The sequence below is a fragment of the Hyla sarda genome, unplaced genomic scaffold (assembly GCF_029499605.1).
Source record: "Hyla sarda isolate aHylSar1 unplaced genomic scaffold, aHylSar1.hap1 scaffold_3017, whole genome shotgun sequence".
Classification (NCBI taxonomy): domain Eukaryota; kingdom Metazoa; phylum Chordata; class Amphibia; order Anura; family Hylidae; genus Hyla; species Hyla sarda.
The window spans coordinates 171-25,583 of record NW_026609735.1 but is presented as its reverse complement, the minus strand read 5'-3'; the positions used below and the strand labels follow the sequence as shown (position 1 = coordinate 25,583).

Here is a 25,413-nt window from a genome sequence, read left to right as displayed (position 1 = left end):
AAAAAGAAGAAAAAGAAGAATAATACGCCCAGAAAAGAGGCGAAAAGGAGAAAAACGTAAAAAAACGTGAAAAAAAAGTAAGAGGAAGAGAAGGGAAAAAAAGGTGGAAATGGGTTTAAAAGTGATTTCGGCGGAGAAATATATATATATATATATATATATATATATATATATATATATATATATATATATGCGCACACACACATATAGATATAAACGTATTCTCCGTTGAGATATTGCAGCCGCTGCTGTGTCCAGGCCCAGGAGCCTTAGCACTGTGCTGTGATGTCACTCAATACCACTGACATCACTAGGTGTAAACAACATCTCTCCTTTGCTGTGTATGTGACTATGGAGCTGTTTGGTGATGTCGTCTATTACGGCCTTCATAGAAGCAACAGGAGATTGTTGCATCCATCTTGAACCCTCAGAACTACAGTGCTATGATGTCACTCACTTCCACAGGCCTTGCAGAGTGTAAACAACAACAACCCAGCTTTGTTGTGTATGTAACCAAAGGGATTTGTGATGTCACCTAGAACCTTCACAGCAGCGACAGCTTTATGAGGAGCATCAGCACTGCTCTGCCTGAGCAGAACCATCACCGCCATAGGTTGTCAAATAACCCGGATTTAACCCACACAGGTAAGTCCAATGGGGTGCAGGCATGTCCTCTATGCTTACAGCTTCCCGTGGGTGTTGGTTTGATACCGTTTGGGGACAGCCAAGGAGGCATCTGCAGGCAACAAAGGTAGGTGTGTGCTTGTGTGTGTGTTTCCTATGCAGATCCTAAGCCCAGTGTCACATGCAAGTAGGAGGAGTAAGAAGGGTTCCTGCAAATCCGGGTTATGGATTGCATTTAAAAAGGCCCCGTGGGAGTGCAATGGGCCCCTGTCTTGCTGCTTAGCAATAATGGTATGGGTTTAGGTTCTGCTGTGTGTACTGGTGGTTGACTGCCCCCCAGCCCAGAGTGTGCATGGAAAATTGTCTGGCAGCCTCCCTGACAGCAAGCAGTGATAGTGCCCATGAAGGGGACCTTGTTGGGCCCGCCCCTTTCACGGTTATCGCTTCTCGGCCTTTTGGCTAAGATCAAGTGTAGTATCTGTTCTTATCAGTTTAATATCTGATACGTCCCCTATCTGGGGACCATATATTAAATGGATTTTTGAGAACGGGGGCCGATTTCGAAGCTTGCTTCCGTCGCCCTATGCATTGACCCGATATGGCAGTATCTTCGGGTACAGTGCACCACCCCCTTACAGGGTTAAAAAGAAAGATTCCTACTTTCATTGCTACCTGCTTGCTGGCTAGCCAGCTAGCCAGCCCTGTGGGCCTTGCTGCTGCTGCAGCCAAAAAACAAAAGGTGGTGCTGCTGCTGCTTCTGCTGCTTCTGCTTCTGCTTGTGTCTGGCCCCTGTTGGAGCGTCCAGGCACAGGACTTCTGCTGCTGCTGACTAAATGGCCTCCTTAATTGGATCATTTGAGTAGCCAGCACACCTGTGCAGGTAGGGCATGACATGATAGGCAGCTGCCTTGATAGCGGGTGGGTGCTGAATGTTCCTAATTGACAAAATAAGATTAATGCTTATGAAGAAATATAAAATCTCATCCCTTCCCCAATATCGCGCCACACCCCTACCCCTTAATTCCCTGGTTGAACGTGATGGACATATGTCTTTTTTCGACCGTACTAACTATGTAACTATGTAACATAACATGGGGGGGGGGGGGGGTCTCCTGGCTGTTCACACAGGTGTGTCATTGCTGTACATTGACCATGCATTGCTTCTGTGGTATTGCAAAGGCAAAGACAAATGCTTCCAGCCATCCATTGCACTAATGGATTGGTCATCAGCTGGCTGTCTATGTCCCGCATCAATATAGACCAAAGTACAGAGGGTTAGGCTATGCTATTGTGCACCTACCTGATGCATCAGAAGGTGCGAGGCCCTTGCTAAATTCTGTGCACAGACTTTGAGATCTATGCTTTAGACTGTATCTAAACCTGCTCCAACATGGACTGACATTCTGGCCTACTTTCAGCCGATGCGACTTGTCTGTCGCTGAACAGTCGCTTTTTATGTATTCAGCACCTATGTATAATGTTGTAAAAATGCTCTAGAAGCTAAAGTCGCAGAAATGTCACACATATTTGGCCTGCAACTTTCTGTGCGACAAATTCAGACAGGAAAAATCAGTATAAATCCTTAGAAAATTATCCCCCAGTGTCTCCATCTGCTGGCGGTATTGAATAAGCATTGCTGCACTGATGGGGTATGCATTAGACGAAAAAAAAGAAGAAAAAGAAGAATAATACGCCCAGAAAAGAGGCGAAAAGGAGAAAAACGTAAAAAAACGTGAAAAAAAAGTAAGAGGAAGAGAAGGGAAAAAAAGGTGGAAATGGGTTTAAAAGTGATTTCGGCGGAGAAATATATATATATATATATATATATATATATATATATATATATATGCGCACACACACATATAGATATAAACGTATTCTCCGTTGAGATATTGCAGCCGCTGCTGTGTCCAGGCCCAGGAGCCTTAGCACTGTGCTGTGATGTCACTCAATACCACTGACATCACTAGGTGTAAACAACATCTCTCCTTTGCTGTGTATGTGACTATGGAGCTGTTTGGTGATGTCGTCTATTACGGCCTTCATAGAAGCAACAGGAGATTGTTGCATCCATCTTGAACCCTCAGAACTACAGTGCTATGATGTCACTCACTTCCACAGGCCTTGCAGAGTGTAAACAACAACAACCCAGCTTTGTTGTGTATGTAACCAAAGGGATTTGTGATGTCACCTAGAACCTTCACAGCAGCGACAGCTTTATGAGGAGCATCAGCACTGCTCTGCCTGAGCAGAACCATCACCGCCATAGGTTGTCAAATAACCCGGATTTAACCCACACAGGTAAGTCCAATGGGGTGCAGGCATGTCCTCTATGCTTACAGCTTCCCGTGGGTGTTGGTTTGATACCGTTTGGGGACAGCCAAGGAGGCATCTGCAGGCAACAAAGGTAGGTGTGTGCTTGTGTGTGTGTTTCCTATGCAGATCCTAAGCCCAGTGTCACATGCAAGTAGGAGGAGTAAGAAGGGTTCCTGGCAAATCCGGGTTATGGATTGCATTTAAAAAGGCCCCGTGGGAGTGCAATGGGCCCCTGTCTTGCTGCTTAGCAATAATGGTATGGGTTTAGGTTCTGCTGTGTGTACTGGTGGTTGACTGCCCCCCAGCCCAGAGTGTGCATGGAAAATTGTCTGGCAGCCTCCCTGACAGCAAGCAGTGATAGTGCCCATGAAGGGGACCTTGTTGGGCCCGCCCCTTTCACGGTTATCGCTTCTCGGCCTTTTGGCTAAGATCAAGTGTAGTATCTGTTCTTATCAGTTTAATATCTGATACGTCCCCTATCTGGGGACCATATATTAAATGGATTTTTGAGAACGGGGGCCGATTTCGAAGCTTGCTTCCGTCGCCCTATGCATTGACCCGATATGGCAGTATCTTCGGGTACAGTGCACCACCCCCTTACAGGGTTAAAAAGAAAGATTCCTACTTTCATTGCTACCTGCTTGCTGGCTAGCCAGCTAGCCAGCCCTGTGGGCCTTGCTGCTGCTGCAGCCAAAAAACAAAAGGTGGTGCTGCTGCTGCTTCTGCTGCTTCTGCTTCTGCTTGTGTCTGGCCCCTGTTGGAGCGTCCAGGCACAGGACTTCTGCTGCTGCTGACTAAATGGCCTCCTTAATTGGATCATTTGAGTAGCCAGCACACCTGTGCAGGTAGGGCATGACATGATAGGCAGCTGCCTTGATAGCGGGTGGGTGCTGAATGTTCCTAATTGACAAAATAAGATTAATGCTTATGAAGAAATATAAAATCTCATCCCTTCCCCAATATCGCGCCACACCCCTACCCCTTAATTCCCTGGTTGAACGTGATGGACATATGTCTTTTTTCGACCGTACTAACTATGTAACTATGTAACATAACATGGGGGGGGGGGGGGGTCTCCTGGCTGTTCACACAGGTGTGTCATTGCTGTACATTGACCATGCATTGCTTCTGTGGTATTGCAAAGGCAAAGACAAATGCTTCCAGCCATCCATTGCAAATGGATTGGTCATCAGCTGGCTGTCTATGTCCCGCATCAATATAGACCAAAGTACAGAGGGTTAGGCTATGCTATTGTGCACCTACCTGATGCATCAGAAGGTGCGAGGCCCTTGCTAAATTCTGTGCACAGACTTTGAGATCTATGCTTTAGACTGTATCTAAACCTGCTCCAACATGGACTGACATTCTGGCCTACTTTCAGCCGATGCGACTTGTCTGTCGCTGAACAGTCGCTTTTTATGTATTCAGCACCTATGTATAATGTTGTAAAAATGCTCTAGAAGCTAAAGTCGCAGAAATGTCACACATATTTGGCCTGCAACTTTCTGTGCGACAAATTCAGACAGGAAAAATCAGTATAAATCCTTAGAAAATTATCCCCCAGTGTCTCCATCTGCTGGCGGTATTGAATAAGCATTGCTGCACTGATGGGGTATGCATTAGACGAAAAAAAAGAAGAAAAAGAAGAATAATACGCCCAGAAAAGAGGCGAAAAGGAGAAAAACGTAAAAAAACGTGAAAAAAAAGTAAGAGGAAGAGAAGGGAAAAAAAGGTGGAAATGGGTTTAAAAGTGATTTCGGCGGAGAAATATATATATATATATATATATATATATATATATATATATATATATATATATGCGCACACACACATATAGATATAAACGTATTCTCCGTTGAGATATTGCAGCCGCTGCTGTGTCCAGGCCCAGGAGCCTTAGCACTGTGCTGTGATGTCACTCAATACCACTGACATCACTAGGTGTAAACAACATCTCTCCTTTGCTGTGTATGTGACTATGGAGCTGTTTGGTGATGTCGTCTATTACGGCCTTCATAGAAGCAACAGGAGATTGTTGCATCCATCTTGAACCCTCAGAACTACAGTGCTATGATGTCACTCACTTCCACAGGCCTTGCAGAGTGTAAACAACAACAACCCAGCTTTGTTGTGTATGTAACCAAAGGGATTTGTGATGTCACCTAGAACCTTCACAGCAGCGACAGCTTTATGAGGAGCATCAGCACTGCTCTGCCTGAGCAGAACCATCACCGCCATAGGTTGTCAAATAACCCGGATTTAACCCACACAGGTAAGTCCAATGGGGTGCAGGCATGTCCTCTATGCTTACAGCTTCCCGTGGGTGTTGGTTTGATACCGTTTGGGGACAGCCAAGGAGGCATCTGCAGGCAACAAAGGTAGGTGTGTGCTTGTGTGTGTGTTTCCTATGCAGATCCTAAGCCCAGTGTCACATGCAAGTAGGAGGAGTAAGAAGGGTTCCTGGCAAATCCGGGTTATGGATTGCATTTAAAAAGGCCCCGTGGGAGTGCAATGGGCCCCTGTCTTGCTGCTTAGCCAATAATGGTATGGGTTTAGGTTCTGCTGTGTGTACTGGTGGTTGACTGCCCCCCAGCCCAGAGTGTGCATGGAAAATTGTCTGGCAGCCTCCCTGACAGCAAGCAGTGATAGTGCCCATGAAGGGGACCTTGTTGGGCCCGCCCCTTTCACGGTTATCGCTTCTCGGCCTTTTGGCTAAGATCAAGTGTAGTATCTGTTCTTATCAGTTTAATATCTGATACGTCCCCTATCTGGGGACCATATATTAAATGGATTTTTGAGAACGGGGGCCGATTTCGAAGCTTGCTTCCGTCGCCCTATGCATTGACCCGATATGGCAGTATCTTCGGGTACAGTGCACCACCCCCTTACAGGGTTAAAAAGAAAGATTCCTACTTTCATTGCTACCTGCTTGCTGGCTAGCCAGCTAGCCAGCCCTGTGGGCCTTGCTGCTGCTGCAGCCAAAAAACAAAAGGTGGTGCTGCTGCTGCTTCTGCTGCTTCTGCTTCTGCTTGTGTCTGGCCCCTGTTGGAGCGTCCAGGCACAGGACTTCTGCTGCTGCTGACTAAATGGCCTCCTTAATTGGATCATTTGAGTAGCCAGCACACCTGTGCAGGTAGGGCATGACATGATAGGCAGCTGCCTTGATAGCGGGTGGGTGCTGAATGTTCCTAATTGACAAAATAAGATTAATGCTTATGAAGAAATATAAAATCTCATCCCTTCCCCAATATCGCGCCACACCCCTACCCCTTAATTCCCTGGTTGAACGTGATGGACATATGTCTTTTTTCGACCGTACTAACTATGTAACTATGTAACATAACATGGGGGGGGGGGGGGGTCTCCTGGCTGTTCACACAGGTGTGTCATTGCTGTACATTGACCATGCATTGCTTCTGTGGTATTGCAAAGGCAAAGACAAATGCTTCCAGCCATCCATTGCACTAATGGATTGGTCATCAGCTGGCTGTCTATGTCCCGCATCAATATAGACCAAAGTACAGAGGGTTAGGCTATGCTATTGTGCACCTACCTGATGCATCAGAAGGTGCGAGGCCCTTGCTAAATTCTGTGCACAGACTTTGAGATCTATGCTTTAGACTGTATCTAAACCTGCTCCAACATGGACTGACATTCTGGCCTACTTTCAGCCGATGCGACTTGTCTGTCGCTGAACAGTCGCTTTTTATGTATTCAGCACCTATGTATAATGTTGTAAAAATGCTCTAGAAGCTAAAGTCGCAGAAATGTCACACATATTTGGCCTGCAACTTTCTGTGCGACAAATTCAGACAGGAAAAATCAGTATAAATCCTTAGAAAATTATCCCCCAGTGTCTCCATCTGCTGGCGGTATTGAATAAGCATTGCTGCACTGATGGGGTATGCATTAGACGAAAAAAAAGAAGAAAAAGAAGAATAATACGCCCAGAAAAGAGGCGAAAAGGAGAAAAACGTAAAAAAACGTGAAAAAAAAGTAAGAGGAAGAGAAGGGAAAAAAAGGTGGAAATGGGTTTAAAAGTGATTTCGGCGGAGAAATATATATATATATATATATATATATATATATATATATATATATATATATATGCGCACACACACATATAGATATAAACGTATTCTCCGTTGAGATATTGCAGCCGCTGCTGTGTCCAGGCCCAGGAGCCTTAGCACTGTGCTGTGATGTCACTCAATACCACTGACATCACTAGGTGTAAACAACATCTCTCCTTTGCTGTGTATGTGACTATGGAGCTGTTTGGTGATGTCGTCTATTACGGCCTTCATAGAAGCAACAGGAGATTGTTGCATCCATCTTGAACCCTCAGAACTACAGTGCTATGATGTCACTCACTTCCACAGGCCTTGCAGAGTGTAAACAACAACAACCCAGCTTTGTTGTGTATGTAACCAAAGGGATTTGTGATGTCACCTAGAACCTTCACAGCAGCGACAGCTTTATGAGGAGCATCAGCACTGCTCTGCCTGAGCAGAACCATCACCGCCATAGGTTGTCAAATAACCCGGATTTAACCCACACAGGTAAGTCCAATGGGGTGCAGGCATGTCCTCTATGCTTACAGCTTCCCGTGGGTGTTGGTTTGATACCGTTTGGGGACAGCCAAGGAGGCATCTGCAGGCAACAAAGGTAGGTGTGTGCTTGTGTGTGTGTTTCCTATGCAGATCCTAAGCCCAGTGTCACATGCAAGTAGGAGGAGTAAGAAGGGTTCCTGGCAAATCCGGGTTATGGATTGCATTTAAAAAGGCCCCGTGGGAGTGCAATGGGCCCCTGTCTTGCTGCTTAGCAATAATGGTATGGGTTTAGGTTCTGCTGTGTGTACTGGTGGTTGACTGCCCCCCAGCCCAGAGTGTGCATGGAAAATTGTCTGGCAGCCTCCCTGACAGCAAGCAGTGATAGTGCCCATGAAGGGGACCTTGTTGGGCCCGCCCCTTTCACGGTTATCGCTTCTCGGCCTTTTGGCTAAGATCAAGTGTAGTATCTGTTCTTATCAGTTTAATATCTGATACGTCCCCTATCTGGGGACCATATATTAAATGGATTTTTGAGAACGGGGGCCGATTTCGAAGCTTGCTTCCGTCGCCCTATGCATTGACCCGATATGGCAGTATCTTCGGGTACAGTGCACCACCCCCTTACAGGGTTAAAAAGAAAGATTCCTACTTTCATTGCTACCTGCTTGCTGGCTAGCCAGCTAGCCAGCCCTGTGGGCCTTGCTGCTGCTGCAGCCAAAAAACAAAAGGTGGTGCTGCTGCTGCTTCTGCTGCTTCTGCTTCTGCTTGTGTCTGGCCCCTGTTGGAGCGTCCAGGCACAGGACTTCTGCTGCTGCTGACTAAATGGCCTCCTTAATTGGATCATTTGAGTAGCCAGCACACCTGTGCAGGTAGGGCATGACATGATAGGCAGCTGCCTTGATAGCGGGTGGGTGCTGAATGTTCCTAATTGACAAAATAAGATTAATGCTTATGAAGAAATATAAAATCTCATCCCTTCCCCAATATCGCGCCACACCCCTACCCCTTAATTCCCTGGTTGAACGTGATGGACATATGTCTTTTTTCGACCGTACTAACTATGTAACTATGTAACATAACATGGGGGGGGGGGGGGGTCTCCTGGCTGTTCACACAGGTGTGTCATTGCTGTACATTGACCATGCATTGCTTCTGTGGTATTGCAAAGGCAAAGACAAATGCTTCCAGCCATCCATTGCACTAATGGATTGGTCATCAGCTGGCTGTCTATGTCCCGCATCAATATAGACCAAAGTACAGAGGGTTAGGCTATGCTATTGTGCACCTACCTGATGCATCAGAAGGTGCGAGGCCCTTGCTAAATTCTGTGCACAGACTTTGAGATCTATGCTTTAGACTGTATCTAAACCTGCTCCAACATGGACTGACATTCTGGCCTACTTTCAGCCGATGCGACTTGTCTGTCGCTGAACAGTCGCTTTTTATGTATTCAGCACCTATGTATAATGTTGTAAAAATGCTCTAGAAGCTAAAGTCGCAGAAATGTCACACATATTTGGCCTGCAACTTTCTGTGCGACAAATTCAGACAGGAAAAATCAGTATAAATCCTTAGAAAATTATCCCCCAGTGTCTCCATCTGCTGGCGGTATTGAATAAGCATTGCTGCACTGATGGGGTATGCATTAGACGAAAAAAAAGAAGAAAAAGAAGAATAATACGCCCAGAAAAGAGGCGAAAAGGAGAAAAACGTAAAAAAACGTGAAAAAAAAGTAAGAGGAAGAGAAGGGAAAAAAAGGTGGAAATGGGTTTAAAAGTGATTTCGGCGGAGAAATATATATATATATATATATATATATATATATATATATATATATATATATATATGCGCACACACACATATAGATATAAACGTATTCTCCGTTGAGATATTGCAGCCGCTGCTGTGTCCAGGCCCAGGAGCCTTAGCACTGTGCTGTGATGTCACTCAATACCACTGACATCACTAGGTGTAAACAATCTCCTTTGCTGTGTATGTGACTATGGAGCTGTTTGGTGATGTCGTCTATTACGGCCTTCATAGAAGCAACAGGAGATTGTTGCATCCATCTTGAACCCTCAGAACTACAGTGCTATGATGTCACTCACTTCCACAGGCCTTGCAGAGTGTAAACAACAACAACCCAGCTTTGTTGTGTATGTAACCAAAGGGATTTGTGATGTCACCTAGAACCTTCACAGCAGCGACAGCTTTATGAGGAGCATCAGCACTGCTCTGCCTGAGCAGAACCATCACCGCCATAGGTTGTCAAATAACCCGGATTTAACCCACACAGGTAAGTCCAATGGGGTGCAGGCATGTCCTCTATGCTTACAGCTTCCCGTGGGTGTTGGTTTGATACCGTTTGGGGACAGCCAAGGAGGCATCTGCAGGCAACAAAGGTAGGTGTGTGCTTGTGTGTGTGTTTCCTATGCAGATCCTAAGCCCAGTGTCACATGCAAGTAGGAGGAGTAAGAAGGGTTCCTGGCAAATCCGGGTTATGGATTGCATTTAAAAAGGCCCCGTGGGAGTGCAATGGGCCCCTGTCTTGCTGCTTAGCAATAATGGTATGGGTTTAGGTTCTGCTGTGTGTACTGGTGGTTGACTGCCCCCCAGCCCAGAGTGTGCATGGAAAATTGTCTGGCAGCCTCCCTGACAGCAAGCAGTGATAGTGCCCATGAAGGGGACCTTGTTGGGCCCGCCCCTTTCACGGTTATCGCTTCTCGGCCTTTTGGCTAAGATCAAGTGTAGTATCTGTTCTTATCAGTTTAATATCTGATACGTCCCCTATCTGGGGACCATATATTAAATGGATTTTTGAGAACGGGGGCCGATTTCGAAGCTTGCTTCCGTCGCCCTATGCATTGACCCGATATGGCAGTATCTTCGGGTACAGTGCACCACCCCCTTACAGGGTTAAAAAGAAAGATTCCTACTTTCATTGCTACCTGCTTGCTGGCTAGCCAGCTAGCCAGCCCTGTGGGCCTTGCTGCTGCTGCAGCCAAAAAACAAAAGGTGGTGCTGCTGCTGCTTCTGCTGCTTCTGCTTCTGCTTGTGTCTGGCCCCTGTTGGAGCGTCCAGGCACAGGACTTCTGCTGCTGCTGACTAAATGGCCTCCTTAATTGGATCATTTGAGTAGCCAGCACACCTGTGCAGGTAGGGCATGACATGATAGGCAGCTGCCTTGATAGCGGGTGGGTGCTGAATGTTCCTAATTGACAAAATAAGATTAATGCTTATGAAGAAATATAAAATCTCATCCCTTCCCCAATATCGCGCCACACCCCTACCCCTTAATTCCCTGGTTGAACGTGATGGACATATGTCTTTTTTCGACCGTACTAACTATGTAACTATGTAACATAACATGGGGGGGGGGGGGGGTCTCCTGGCTGTTCACACAGGTGTGTCATTGCTGTACATTGACCATGCATTGCTTCTGTGGTATTGCAAAGGCAAAGACAAATGCTTCCAGCCATCCATTGCACTAATGGATTGGTCATCAGCTGGCTGTCTATGTCCCGCATCAATATAGACCAAAGTACAGAGGGTTAGGCTATGCTATTGTGCACCTACCTGATGCATCAGAAGGTGCGAGGCCCTTGCTAAATTCTGTGCACAGACTTTGAGATCTATGCTTTAGACTGTATCTAAACCTGCTCCAACATGGACTGACATTCTGGCCTACTTTCAGCCGATGCGACTTGTCTGTCGCTGAACAGTCGCTTTTTATGTATTCAGCACCTATGTATAATGTTGTAAAAATGCTCTAGAAGCTAAAGTCGCAGAAATGTCACACATATTTGGCCTGCAACTTTCTGTGCGACAAATTCAGACAGGAAAAATCAGTATAAATCCTTAGAAAATTATCCCCCAGTGTCTCCATCTGCTGGCGGTATTGAATAAGCATTGCTGCACTGATGGGGTATGCATTAGACGAAAAAAAAGAAGAAAAAGAAGAATAATACGCCCAGAAAAGAGGCGAAAAGGAGAAAAACGTAAAAAAACGTGAAAAAAAAGTAAGAGGAAGAGAAGGGAAAAAAAGGTGGAAATGGGTTTAAAAGTGATTTCGGCGGAGAAATATATATATATATATATATATATATATATATATATATATATATATATATATATATGCGCACACACACATATAGATATAAACGTATTCTCCGTTGAGATATTGCAGCCGCTGCTGTGTCCAGGCCCAGGAGCCTTAGCACTGTGCTGTGATGTCACTCAATACCACTGACATCACTAGGTGTAAACAACATCTCTCCTTTGCTGTGTATGTGACTATGGAGCTGTTTGGTGATGTCGTCTATTACGGCCTTCATAGAAGCAACAGGAGATTGTTGCATCCATCTTGAACCCTCAGAACTACAGTGCTATGATGTCACTCACTTCCACAGGCCTTGCAGAGTGTAAACAACAACAACCCAGCTTTGTTGTGTATGTAACCAAAGGGATTTGTGATGTCACCTAGAACCTTCACAGCAGCGACAGCTTTATGAGGAGCATCAGCACTGCTCTGCCTGAGCAGAACCATCACCGCCATAGGTTGTCAAATAACCCGGATTTAACCCACACAGGTAAGTCCAATGGGGTGCAGGCATGTCCTCTATGCTTACAGCTTCCCGTGGGTGTTGGTTTGATACCGTTTGGGGACAGCCAAGGAGGCATCTGCAGGCAACAAAGGTAGGTGTGTGCTTGTGTGTGTGTTTCCTATGCAGATCCTAAGCCCAGTGTCACATGCAAGTAGGAGGAGTAAGAAGGGTTCCTGGCAAATCCGGGTTATGGATTGCATTTAAAAAGGCCCCGTGGGAGTGCAATGGGCCCCTGTCTTGCTGCTTAGCAATAATGGTATGGGTTTAGGTTCTGCTGTGTGTACTGGTGGTTGACTGCCCCCCAGCCCAGAGTGTGCATGGAAAATTGTCTGGCAGCCTCCCTGACAGCAAGCAGTGATAGTGCCCATGAAGGGGACCTTGTTGGGCCCGCCCCTTTCACGGTTATCGCTTCTCGGCCTTTTGGCTAAGATCAAGTGTAGTATCTGTTCTTATCAGTTTAATATCTGATACGTCCCCTATCTGGGGACCATATATTAAATGGATTTTTGAGAACGGGGGCCGATTTCGAAGCTTGCTTCCGTCGCCCTATGCATTGACCCGATATGGCAGTATCTTCGGGTACAGTGCACCACCCCCTTACAGGGTTAAAAAGAAAGATTCCTACTTTCATTGCTACCTGCTTGCTGGCTAGCCAGCTAGCCAGCCCTGTGGGCCTTGCTGCTGCTGCAGCCAAAAAACAAAAGGTGGTGCTGCTGCTGCTTCTGCTGCTTCTGCTTCTGCTTGTGTCTGGCCCCTGTTGGAGCGTCCAGGCACAGGACTTCTGCTGCTGCTGACTAAATGGCCTCCTTAATTGGATCATTTGAGTAGCCAGCACACCTGTGCAGGTAGGGCATGACATGATAGGCAGCTGCCTTGATAGCGGGTGGGTGCTGAATGTTCCTAATTGACAAAATAAGATTAATGCTTATGAAGAAATATAAAATCTCATCCCTTCCCCAATATCGCGCCACACCCCTACCCCTTAATTCCCTGGTTGAACGTGATGGACATATGTCTTTTTTCGACCGTACTAACTATGTAACTATGTAACATAACATGGGGGGGGGGGGGGGTCTCCTGGCTGTTCACACAGGTGTGTCATTGCTGTACATTGACCATGCATTGCTTCTGTGGTATTGCAAAGGCAAAGACAAATGCTTCCAGCCATCCATTGCACTAATGGATTGGTCATCAGCTGGCTGTCTATGTCCCGCATCAATATAGACCAAAGTACAGAGGGTTAGGCTATGCTATTGTGCACCTACCTGATGCATCAGAAGGTGCGAGGCCCTTGCTAAATTCTGTGCACAGACTTTGAGATCTATGCTTTAGACTGTATCTAAACCTGCTCCAACATGGACTGACATTCTGGCCTACTTTCAGCCGATGCGACTTGTCTGTCGCTGAACAGTCGCTTTTTATGTATTCAGCACCTATGTATAATGTTGTAAAAATGCTCTAGAAGCTAAAGTCGCAGAAATGTCACACATATTTGGCCTGCAACTTTCTGTGCGACAAATTCAGACAGGAAAAATCAGTATAAATCCTTAGAAAATTATCCCCCAGTGTCTCCATCTGCTGGCGGTATTGAATAAGCATTGCTGCACTGATGGGGTATGCATTAGACGAAAAAAAAGAAGAAAAAGAAGAATAATACGCCCAGAAAAGAGGCGAAAAGGAGAAAAACGTAAAAAAACGTGAAAAAAAAGTAAGAGGAAGAGAAGGGAAAAAAAGGTGGAAATGGGTTTAAAAGTGATTTCGGCGGAGAAATATATATATATATATATATATATATATATATATATATATATATATATATATGCGCACACACACATATAGATATAAACGTATTCTCCGTTGAGATATTGCAGCCGCTGCTGTGTCCAGGCCCAGGAGCCTTAGCACTGTGCTGTGATGTCACTCAATACCACTGACATCACTAGGTGTAAACAACATCTCTCCTTTGCTGTGTATGTGACTATGGAGCTGTTTGGTGATGTCGTCTATTACGGCCTTCATAGAAGCAACAGGAGATTGTTGCATCCATCTTGAACCCTCAGAACTACAGTGCTATGATGTCACTCACTTCCACAGGCCTTGCAGAGTGTAAACAACAACAACCCAGCTTTGTTGTGTATGTAACCAAAGGGATTTGTGATGTCACCTAGAACCTTCACAGCAGCGACAGCTTTATGAGGAGCATCAGCACTGCTCTGCCTGAGCAGAACCATCACCGCCATAGGTTGTCAAATAACCCGGATTTAACCCACACAGGTAAGTCCAATGGGGTGCAGGCATGTCCTCTATGCTTACAGCTTCCCGTGGGTGTTGGTTTGATACCGTTTGGGGACAGCCAAGGAGGCATCTGCAGGCAACAAAGGTAGGTGTGTGCTTGTGTGTGTGTTTCCTATGCAGATCCTAAGCCCAGTGTCACATGCAAGTAGGAGGAGTAAGAAGGGTTCCTGGCAAATCCGGGTTATGGATTGCATTTAAAAAGGCCCCGTGGGAGTGCAATGGGCCCCTGTCTTGCTGCTTAGCAATAATGGTATGGGTTTAGGTTCTGCTGTGTGTACTGGTGGTTGACTGCCCCCCAGCCCAGAGTGTGCATGGAAAATTGTCTGGCAGCCTCCCTGACAGCAAGCAGTGATAGTGCCCATGAAGGGGACCTTGTTGGGCCCGCCCCTTTCACGGTTATCGCTTCTCGGCCTTTTGGCTAAGATCAAGTGTCTTGCCCTAAGGTATTCGGGTACCCCTCTCCTCGGCCTTGTGGGATCGCCCAGGTTTATTGCCTGGGCTTCACCCACCTGCTGCTATTGGGGAGAGGGCTTAGTCCCAGGATAACGGGAAGGTGATCATCGGAGGACGGGTCTGCCGGAGAGGATGGCTAATGCGCCGAACGCTCCTAATACAGTACGGCTGTTTATCGAGGAGGAAAAGAGGAGTGCCTACGGGATTTTGCATGTCCAGCAGAAGGTCGTGGAAGGAGTGCTGAGGATGCCGCATGCTTCCATCTTCTGTGTCCAGGTCTTTCCCAGCCAAGGATTCTTTGACGTGACCTTCTACAACCTGGATGATCTCCGTACCTGTCTCTACCGGAGTAAGGAGAATGCTTCTCACCCTGACCTACAAGGGATCCGATTCATTTCCTGCGAGGCTCGGCCTAAGAAAGTTCCAGTGGTAGTGCATATGTACAACCCTTTTGTGCGGGATGAGGAGATCCAGACCTTTCTAAGAAGGTATTGTGTGTCTGTTTCTGGTGCGGAGAGGAAAAATAACATCCTGGGGACTTTCACAGGCATGAGACGTTTTTGGGTGGAGTTTAGGCCTGCCCCCGAGGGTGGTGCTGAAGGTTTTTGTCACCCCCCGCAGAACTTTGCGATAGGGAACAACAGGGGGTTTCTGCACTACCCGGGGATGCCAAGTTTTTGCCGGGACTGTTTTTGCTTTGGTCATACCAGAGAGAACTGTACAACCGGGCAGGTTTGCAGGAACTGCCACAAGCCTGATCACCGCACTGCAGACTGTCCCGAGAAACGCAAGTGTCATTTCTGTGGTTCTTCGGATCACCTGGCTAGGAGTTGCCCCACTTACCAGTCCGGGGCACCCCGATCATATGCAATGGCTCTTCGAGGTGGGACAGTTCCTGAGGACTCCAATGCTGCCAGGGCAGGCGATGCAGAGGTTAGCGTGCTGACCAGTGAAGCAGAGTCTGCCCCTGTTTTTCCTTCCATTTCTAGGTCTGTTCCGGATGCTTTGGTGGCAGAGGGGGAGAAGGCGGAGTCTGTTTCGGGGGCATCTGTTTCGGAGGCCTCTGATCCGCCAGAGGAGATGACTGTGGACAAAGAATCCTTGAAGAGAAAGATGCCGGTGGAAGAATCGGAGGATGACTGTCCGACTCCTCAGAGTCAAAGGATTGAGGACTTTCCTAGCCCGGGAAGGGAGGAGGCAGGTGGAGGGTCGTCATGTCAGATTGATTCTGACTCCTCTTTATCCTCCCTGGGCACAGGTTATTTGGAGGAATGTTCAGTCAAAAAATTGACAAAGACTCTTAAGTTTAAGGAAGGGGAGGCAAAAAATAAGGGTAGAGGTCGGGGAAAGGCTAGGCCTCCTTTTGATAATGCTTGATTTTGTATTTCCTTTTTTTCCTTCAAATGTTTGAATGAGTTTAACAATTGGTTCTCTAAATGTCCGCAGTATTAGATCTTTAGAAAGGAGATCCGCCATTTTTGATTTACTTTCTAGATATTCTTTTGATGTTCTAGGTCTCCAGGAGTGCTGCTTGGATGGGGAGCCAAATATCTCCTGGCCTTATGGGCAATCGGTATGGTCTGGTTCAATGGAACGTAATTCGGGGGTGGGGATTTTGTTCAAAAGTAATGAGTTTGTTGTTAAAAAAGTTGTCCATATTGTTCCGGGTAGGGTATTATTAGTGCATTTTATTTTCAGGGGTTTCACATATAAAGTAATTAATGTTTATGCTCCAACTGGGAGGAAGGAAAGAGGGGAGGTGTTTGAGAAATTATATTTCTTTTTGAGTGGGAGGGATGATGTGTTCCTTATAGGGGATTTCAATTGTATAATAACAGAGGGGGATAGGAGTAGTACTACGGTGGGTGGTGGGTCTGGTTTAGACAGTACTAGTAAGCAGCTTAAAGAGATTGTAAATTTATTTGGGTTAAAGGATTCCTTTGTTGCCCATAATGATGGTACTATCGGTTATACATATTTTTCTAACAATACAAGTTCGCGTATTGATTTCATTTTTGTCTCAAAACTAATGTCTGTTTCTAATTTCAGACGGAGGAGGTTACCGTTCACGGATCATGCCTGGATTGAGTGTGTGGTAAAAGGTGGTGGTCTAAGTGAGTATGGAAAGGGTGTTTGGAAGTTGAATGTGTCTTTATTGGATAATGAATGTGTATTACAAGAATATAGGGAGCGTTTTGATGGATGGGTGTTGAGGAAGGATGCATTTTATAGTGTGGTTGAGTGGTGGGAGTGGGTGAAGTTAGAGACTAAAAGGTTTTTTATTAAAAAAGGGTGTGAGAAAGGGAGGAAAGATAGAGAAGAGTATGAGAGATGGCAAAGAAGGTTAGAGTATTTGTATGAATTGAGGCGTTTGGGGATGAGTGTTGAGAAGGAGATTGAGGAAGCTCGTGGAAGTGTGAATGAGTGTCTGGAGAGGAATGGAAGGAAGATTATTGCACAGGCTAGGGTTGAAGTGAAAGAGAAGGATGAGAAATGTAGCAAATTTTTCTTTAAAAAGGCATTCAGTAAAAAAACTGAGATGATGAGTGTTTTTACGAATGATGGGGTAGAGGTCTTTGGTAAGGATGAGGTGTTAGAGGAAGTGTGGAAGTTTTATTCTGATTTATTCACGGAGAAGGAGCGGGACGTGACTCTAGAGGAGGAATGTTTGGGATATGTGGATAAGCGTTTGGATGAAATTGATGGGTTCTTTATGGAAGAGGATGTGAGGAAGAGTGAGGTGGAGGATGCTGTGAATGGGATGAAGAAAGGAAAGGTGGCAGGGAGTGATGGTTTGCCTGTGGAATTTTATCTTGTGTTTTGGGATATGTTAGGGGATTATGTATGGGAGGTGTGTAAGGAAGTACTTAGGAGAGGGAAGTTATCTAAAAGTATGAGTGAGAGTGTGACTGTGTTATTGTTTAAAAAAGGGGATAAGAGGGATCTTAAAAATTGGAGGCCTATAGCGCTCTTGAATTGTGATTACAAAATTATTGCTAAAGTTATTGCGAATAGGTTAAAGGATGTGATTGATTGTATGGTAGGTGAGGAGCAAATGTGTACAGTGCCTGATCGTAGGATTTCTGAATGTCTGTTAGGTCTGAGGGATGTATTGTGGGACTGTAAAACTAGGAAGCAAGGTGTGGCTGTTGTTACGGTGGATTTTGAAAAAGCGTATGATAGGGTGGTGCATGATTTATTGTTTAGGGTTTTGAGGAGGATGAATGTGCCGGACAGAATGGTGAAGTGGATTGAATGTTTGTATAGGGACATTTATAGTAAGATTCAGGTCAATGGTTTTCTGAGTAGGGAAGTGAGTATAAAATCTGGAGTGCGGCAGGGGTGTCCCCTGTCGCCAATTCTTTTTATTTGTATGATTGAGCCTTTGTTGGGGATGATTAGGAGAGATAAGGTGATGCGGGGTATAGAAATACCTGGTAGTCATGGGAAGGATATGCGAGTGATTGGTTACATGGATGATGTTACTGTTGTATGTAAGTCAATGGCAGGGGTAAGGCGTGCTAAGTTATTGATTGAGTGTTTCTGTTTAATGAGTGGGTTTAAGCTTAATGTTGGGAAGAGTGGTTGTAAATTTTTTGAGGGGTGGGGAGAGAGTGGGTTGTGCGAGTGGCCTGTGAGAGAGGGGGGTGTGGAAGTGCTTGGGGTGGTGTTTGATAATGATTTGTATGGGAAAGAAAGTTGGGAGAGGGTTTTGGGGAGGGTGGGGAATAAAATAAACTTCTGGTCTTTAAGGACTTTATCGATTGAGGGAAGGATTCTGGTTATTAAAGCTGTTATAATTCCTATTTTGCTTTATGTTAATTATGTGTTTCCTCCACCGGATAGGTGTCTGGCAAGAATTATCAGGCAGATCTTTGTTTTCTTATGGAATTCAAGGATGGAGAAATTGAGTCGTGGGAAGGTGGTGAAAAGCAGAATGCATGGTGGGAAAGGAATGATGAATGTGGAAGTGTTCCTGGCTGTGAAGTATGTCAGTTTTTGTCTCGCTGTAAGTAAGAAGGAATGTGTGTTTGGGTGCATGGTAAGGTATTTGGCTGGTAATGTGTTGTTGAAATATAAGCTAATGGAAAGGGACTTAAGGGTACCTGTAAGTTTTGAGGTTCCTTGGTTCTATCAGAGAATAGGGCGGTGTGTCAGGAAAAATAATCTGGAATGTGTGACTGAATGGAATGATAGTAAGAAGGTGATGAAAGTGTTGGAGCAGAGAGAAACAGTGGAATGTGTGGGAGGTCTGTCTGAGAAGGATTGTAAGGTAGTGTGGAAAAATGTCAGTCACAAGGAACTGACAAATAAACAAAAGGACTTGTCTTGGATGTTAGCTCATGGGTGTCTGCCAACAAGGGAATTTCAGAGGAGAAGGAGATTGGTAGACAGTGAAGTGTGTCCCAGGGATGGTTGCGGTGGATGTGAGAATTATGTACATGTGTTTTGGGAGTGTGGTTATGCGAAGTCTGTGTGGAGAAAAATGTCTGGTCTAATTAAAAATCTTACTGGAATTGAAATCTTATCCTTTAATATGATGATGTTTGGTTTGTGTGCAGTGGAGAGAGAGAAGGCAAGAGTGTTATGGTTCATAGTAAATTGTGTAAAAGAGGTTCTGTGGGATGTAAGGAATATTAGGATTTTCAATCAAACTGAAGTAAGTGTGAAGGAATGTCTGGGCATGATCCGTGGTAAAATTTACCTTTACGTATTATGTGATAGGAAAAACTATGGTTCTGATGATGCAGAGGGGATCTGGAAACACAAAAAATGGAAGTACTGGTTATGATTGTATTCTTATTTGTCTTTCTTTTTCTTTTCTTACAGATTATATCCTGATATGAAGGGACAGTTGGAGGGACAGAATCCGCTGCAATTTATTTTTTCTGAGGGAAAGTCATGAAGGGAAAGCTTTTTGTTATATGTACATGTAAAGACATGCTTCCTGTATATATTGTATATGTCAAATATGTGTTATTCATGTGTTTTCAGATGAATATGTAATTTTTTGAATGATTTACTTGGTTATGTATTGTATATTTCCTTTTCAATAAAAAAAAAAAAAAAAAAAAAAAAAAATCTGTTCTTATCAGTTTAATATCTGATACGTCCCCTATCTGGGGACCATATATTAAATGGATTTTTGAGAACGGGGGCCGATTTCGAAGCTTGCTTCCGTCGCCCTATGCATTGACCCGATATGGCAGTATCTTCGGGTACAGTGCACCACCCCCTTACAGGGTTAAAAAGAAAGATTCCTACTTTCATTGCTACCTGCTTGCTGGCTAGCCAGCTAGCCAGCCCTGTGGGCCTTGCTGCTGCTGCAGCCAAAAAACAAAAGGTGGTGCTGCTGCTGCTTCTGCTGCTTCTGCTTCTGCTTGTGTCTGGCCCCTGTTGGAGCGTCCAGGCACAGGACTTCTGCTGCTGCTGACTAAATGGCCTCCTTAATTGGATCATTTGAGTAGCCAGCACACCTGTGCAGGTAGGGCATGACATGATAGGCAGCTGCCTTGATAGCGGGTGGGTGCTGAATGTTCCTAATTGACAAAATAAGATTAATGCTTATGAAGAAATATAAAATCTCATCCCTTCCCCAATATCGCGCCACACCCCTACCCCTTAATTCCCTGGTTGAACGTGATGGACATATGTCTTTTTTCGACCGTACTAACTATGTAACTATGTAACATAACATGGGGGGGGGGGGGGGTCTCCTGGCTGTTCACACAGGTGTGTCATTGCTGTACATTGACCATGCATTGCTTCTGTGGTATTGCAAAGGCAAAGACAAATGCTTCCAGCCATCCATTGCACTAATGGATTGGTCATCAGCTGGCTGTCTATGTCCCGCATCAATATAGACCAAAGTACAGAGGGTTAGGCTATGCTATTGTGCACCTACCTGATGCATCAGAAGGTGCGAGGCCCTTGCTAAATTCTGTGCACAGACTTTGAGATCTATGCTTTAGACTGTATCTAAACCTGCTCCAACATGGACTGACATTCTGGCCTACTTTCAGCCGATGCGACTTGTCTGTCGCTGAACAGTCGCTTTTTATGTATTCAGCACCTATGTATAATGTTGTAAAAATGCTCTAGAAGCTAAAGTCGCAGAAATGTCACACATATTTGGCCTGCAACTTTCTGTGCGACAAATTCAGACAGGAAAAATCAGTATAAATCCTTAGAAAATTATCCCCCAGTGTCTCCATCTGCTGGCGGTATTGAATAAGCATTGCTGCACTGATGGGGTATGCATTAGACGAAAAAAAAGAAGAAAAAGAAGAATAATACGCCCAGAAAAGAGGCGAAAAGGAGAAAAACGTAAAAAAACGTGAAAAAAAAGTAAGAGGAAGAGAAGGGAAAAAAAGGTGGAAATGGGTTTAAAAGTGATTTCGGCGGAGAAATATATATATATATATATATATATATATATATATATATATATATATATATATATATATGCGCACACACACATATAGATATAAACGTATTCTCCGTTGAGATATTGCAGCCGCTGCTGTGTCCAGGCCCAGGAGCCTTAGCACTGTGCTGTGATGTCACTCAATACCACTGACATCACTAGGTGTAAACAACATCTCTCCTTTGCTGTGTATGTGACTATGGAGCTGTTTGGTGATGTCGTCTATTACGGCCTTCATAGAAGCAACAGGAGATTGTTGCATCCATCTTGAACCCTCAGAACTACAGTGCTATGATGTCACTCACTTCCACAGGCCTTGCAGAGTGTAAACAACAACAACCCAGCTTTGTTGTGTATGTAACCAAAGGGATTTGTGATGTCACCTAGAACCTTCACAGCAGCGACAGCTTTATGAGGAGCATCAGCACTGCTCTGCCTGAGCAGAACCATCACCGCCATAGGTTGTCAAATAACCCGGATTTAACCCACACAGGTAAGTCCAATGGGGTGCAGGCATGTCCTCTATGCTTACAGCTTCCCGTGGGTGTTGGTTTGATACCGTTTGGGGACAGCCAAGGAGGCATCTGCAGGCAACAAAGGTAGGTGTGTGCTTGTGTGTGTGTTTCCTATGCAGATCCTAAGCCCAGTGTCACATGCAAGTAGGAGGAGTAAGAAGGGTTCCTGGCAAATCCGGGTTATGGATTGCATTTAAAAAGGCCCCGTGGGAGTGCAATGGGCCCCTGTCTTGCTGCTTAGCAATAATGGTATGGGTTTAGGTTCTGCTGTGTGTACTGGTGGTTGACTGCCCCCCAGCCCAGAGTGTGCATGGAAAATTGTCTGGCAGCCTCCCTGACAGCAAGCAGTGATAGTGCCCATGAAGGGGACCTTGTTGGGCCCGCCCCTTTCACGGTTATCGCTTCTCGGCCTTTTGGCTAAGATCAAGTGTAGTATCTGTTCTTATCAGTTTAATATCTGATACGTCCCCTATCTGGGGACCATATATTAAATGGATTTTTGAGAACGGGGGCCGATTTCGAAGCTTGCTTCCGTCGCCCTATGCATTGACCCGATATGGCAGTATCTTCGGGTACAGTGCACCACCCCCTTACAGGGTTAAAAAGAAAGATTCCTACTTTCATTGCTACCTGCTTGCTGGCTAGCCAGCTAGCCAGCCCTGTGGGCCTTGCTGCTGCTGCAGCCAAAAAACAAAAGGTGGTGCTGCTGCTGCTTCTGCTGCTTCTGCTTCTGCTTGTGTCTGGCCCCTGTTGGAGCGTCCAGGCACAGGACTTCTGCTGCTGCTGACTAAATGGCCTCCTTAATTGGATCATTTGAGTAGCCAGCACACCTGTGCAGGTAGGGCATGACATGATAGGCAGCTGCCTTGATAGCGGGTGGGTGCTGAATGTTCCTAATTGACAAAATAAGATTAATGCTTATGAAGAAATATAAAATCTCATCCCTTCCCCAATATCGCGCCACACCCCTACCCCTTAATTCCCTGGTTGAACGTGATGGACATATGTCTTTTTTCGACCGTACTAACTATGTAACTATGTAACATAACATGGGGGGGGGGGGGGGTCTCCTGGCTGTTCACACAGGTGTGTCATTGCTGTACATTGACCATGCATTGCTTCTGTGGTATTGCAAAGGCAAAGACAAATGCTTCCAGCCATCCATTGCACTAATGGATTGGTCATCAGCTGGCTGTCTATGTCCCGCATCAATATAGACCAAAGTACAGAGGGTTAGGCTATGCTATTGTGCACCTACCTGATGCATCAGAAGGTGCGAGGCCCTTGCTAAATTCTGTGCACAGACTTTGAGATCTATGCTTTAGACTGTATCTAAACCTGCTCCAACATGGACTGACATTCTGGCCTACTTTCAGCCGATGCGACTTGTCTGTCGCTGAACAGTCGCTTTTTATGTATTCAGCACCTATGTATAATGTTGTAAAAATGCTCTAGAAGCTAAAGTCGCAGAAATGTCACACATATTTGGCCTGCAACTTTCTGTGCGACAAATTCAGACAGGAAAAATCAGTATAAATCCTTAGAAAATTATCCCCCAGTGTCTCCATCTGCTGGCGGTATTGAATAAGCATTGCTGCACTGATGGGGTATGCATTAGACGAAAAAAAAGAAGAAAAAGAAGAATAATACGCCCAGAAAGAGGCGAAAAGGAGAAAAACGTAAAAAAACGTGAAAAAAAAGTAAGAGGAAGAGAAGGGAAAAAAAGGTGGAAATGGGTTTAAAAGTGATTTCGGCGGAGAAATATATATATATATATATATATATATATATATATATATATATATATATATATATATATGCGCACACACACATATAGATATAAACGTATTCTCCGTTGAGATATTGCAGCCGCTGCTGTGTCCAGGCCCAGGAGCCTTAGCACTGTGCTGTGATGTCACTCAATACCACTGACATCACTAGGTGTAAACAACATCTCTCCTTTGCTGTGTATGTGACTATGGAGCTGTTTGGTGATGTCGTCTATTACGGCCTTCATAGAAGCAACAGGAGATTGTTGCATCCATCTTGAACCCTCAGAACTACAGTGCTATGATGTCACTCACTTCCACAGGCCTTGCAGAGTGTAAACAACAACAACCCAGCTTTGTTGTGTATGTAACCAAAGGGATTTGTGATGTCACCTAGAACCTTCACAGCAGCGACAGCTTTATGAGGAGCATCAGCACTGCTCTGCCTGAGCAGAACCATCACCGCCATAGGTTGTCAAATAACCCGGATTTAACCCACACAGGTAAGTCCAATGGGGTGCAGGCATGTCCTCTATGCTTACAGCTTCCCGTGGGTGTTGGTTTGATACCGTTTGGGGACAGCCAAGGAGGCATCTGCAGGCAACAAAGGTAGGTGTGTGCTTGTGTGTGTGTTTCCTATGCAGATCCTAAGCCCAGTGTCACATGCAAGTAGGAGGAGTAAGAAGGGTTCCTGGCAAATCCGGGTTATGGATTGCATTTAAAAAGGCCCCGTGGGAGTGCAATGGGCCCCTGTCTTGCTGCTTAGCAATAATGGTATGGGTTTAGGTTCTGCTGTGTGTACTGGTGGTTGACTGCCCCCCAGCCCAGAGTGTGCATGGAAAATTGTCTGGCAGCCTCCCTGACAGCAAGCAGTGATAGTGCCCATGAAGGGGACCTTGTTGGGCCCGCCCCTTTCACGGTTATCGCTTCTCGGCCTTTTGGCTAAGATCAAGTGTAGTATCTGTTCTTATCAGTTTAATATCTGATACGTCCCCTATCTGGGGACCATATATTAAATGGATTTTTGAGAACGGGGGGCCGATTTCGAAGCTTGCTTCCGTCGCCCTATGCATTGACCCGATATGGCAGTATCTTCGGGTACAGTGCACCACCCCCTTACAGGGTTAAAAAGAAAGATTCCTACTTTCATTGCTACCTGCTTGCTGGCTAGCCAGCTAGCCAGCCCTGTGGGCCTTGCTGCTGCTGCAGCCAAAAAACAAAAGGTGGTGCTGCTGCTGCTTCTGCTGCTTCTGCTTCTGCTTGTGTCTGGCCCCTGTTGGAGCGTCCAGGCACAGGACTTCTGCTGCTGCTGACTAAATGGCCTCCTTAATTGGATCATTTGAGTAGCCAGCACACCTGTGCAGGTAGGGCATGACATGATAGGCAGCTGCCTTGATAGCGGGTGGGTGCTGAATGTTCCTAATTGACAAAATAAGATTAATGCTTATGAAGAAATATAAAATCTCATCCCTTCCCCAATATCGCGCCACACCCCTACCCCTTAATTCCCTGGTTGAACGTGATGGACATATGTCTTTTTTCGACCGTACTAACTATGTAACTATGTAACATAACATGGGGGGGGGGGGGGGGGTCTCCTGGCTGTTCACACAGGTGTGTCATTGCTGTACATTGACCATGCATTGCTTCTGTGGTATTGCAAAGGCAAAGACAAATGCTTCCAGCCATCCATTGCACTAATGGATTGGTCATCAGCTGGCTGTCTATGTCCCGCATCAATATAGACCAAAGTACAGAGGGTTAGGCTATGCTATTGTGCACCTACCTGATGCATCAGAAGGTGCGAGGCCCTTGCTAAATTCTGTGCACAGACTTTGAGATCTATGCTTTAGACTG

At 45.4% G+C, this 25,413-nt stretch overlaps 9 non-coding genes across 9 annotated transcripts; all 9 read left to right on the top strand.

The window, feature by feature from the left end:
- Nucleotides 1-1,063: 1,063 nt before the first annotated feature.
- Nucleotides 1,064-1,254, top strand: LOC130327685 (U2 spliceosomal RNA). Its single transcript, XR_008872011.1, has one exon. It is a non-coding gene; the product is annotated as a U2 spliceosomal RNA (small nuclear RNA).
- A 2,090-nt stretch (nt 1,255-3,344) lies between these two features.
- LOC130327684 (U2 spliceosomal RNA) lies at nt 3,345-3,535 on the top strand. Its single transcript, XR_008872010.1, has one exon. It is a non-coding gene; the product is annotated as a U2 spliceosomal RNA (small nuclear RNA).
- Nucleotides 3,536-5,632: 2,097 nt separating this feature from the next.
- Nucleotides 5,633-5,823, top strand: LOC130327692 (U2 spliceosomal RNA). The gene has a single exon (XR_008872017.1). It is a non-coding gene; the product is annotated as a U2 spliceosomal RNA (small nuclear RNA).
- Nucleotides 5,824-7,921: 2,098 nt separating this feature from the next.
- On the top strand, nt 7,922-8,112 carry LOC130327691 (U2 spliceosomal RNA). Its single transcript, XR_008872016.1, has one exon. It is a non-coding gene; the product is annotated as a U2 spliceosomal RNA (small nuclear RNA).
- Nucleotides 8,113-10,208: 2,096 nt separating this feature from the next.
- On the top strand, nt 10,209-10,399 carry LOC130327690 (U2 spliceosomal RNA). Its single transcript, XR_008872015.1, has one exon. It is a non-coding gene; the product is annotated as a U2 spliceosomal RNA (small nuclear RNA).
- Nucleotides 10,400-12,501: 2,102 nt separating this feature from the next.
- On the top strand, nt 12,502-12,692 carry LOC130327688 (U2 spliceosomal RNA). Its single transcript, XR_008872014.1, has one exon. It is a non-coding gene; the product is annotated as a U2 spliceosomal RNA (small nuclear RNA).
- A 7,195-nt stretch (nt 12,693-19,887) lies between these two features.
- Nucleotides 19,888-20,080, top strand: LOC130327687 (U2 spliceosomal RNA). The gene has a single exon (XR_008872013.1). It is a non-coding gene; the product is annotated as a U2 spliceosomal RNA (small nuclear RNA).
- Nucleotides 20,081-22,184: 2,104 nt separating this feature from the next.
- Nucleotides 22,185-22,375, top strand: LOC130327683 (U2 spliceosomal RNA). Its single transcript, XR_008872009.1, has one exon. It is a non-coding gene; the product is annotated as a U2 spliceosomal RNA (small nuclear RNA).
- A 2,103-nt stretch (nt 22,376-24,478) lies between these two features.
- Nucleotides 24,479-24,670, top strand: LOC130327686 (U2 spliceosomal RNA). The gene has a single exon (XR_008872012.1). It is a non-coding gene; the product is annotated as a U2 spliceosomal RNA (small nuclear RNA).
- Nucleotides 24,671-25,413: the final 743 nt, after the last annotated feature.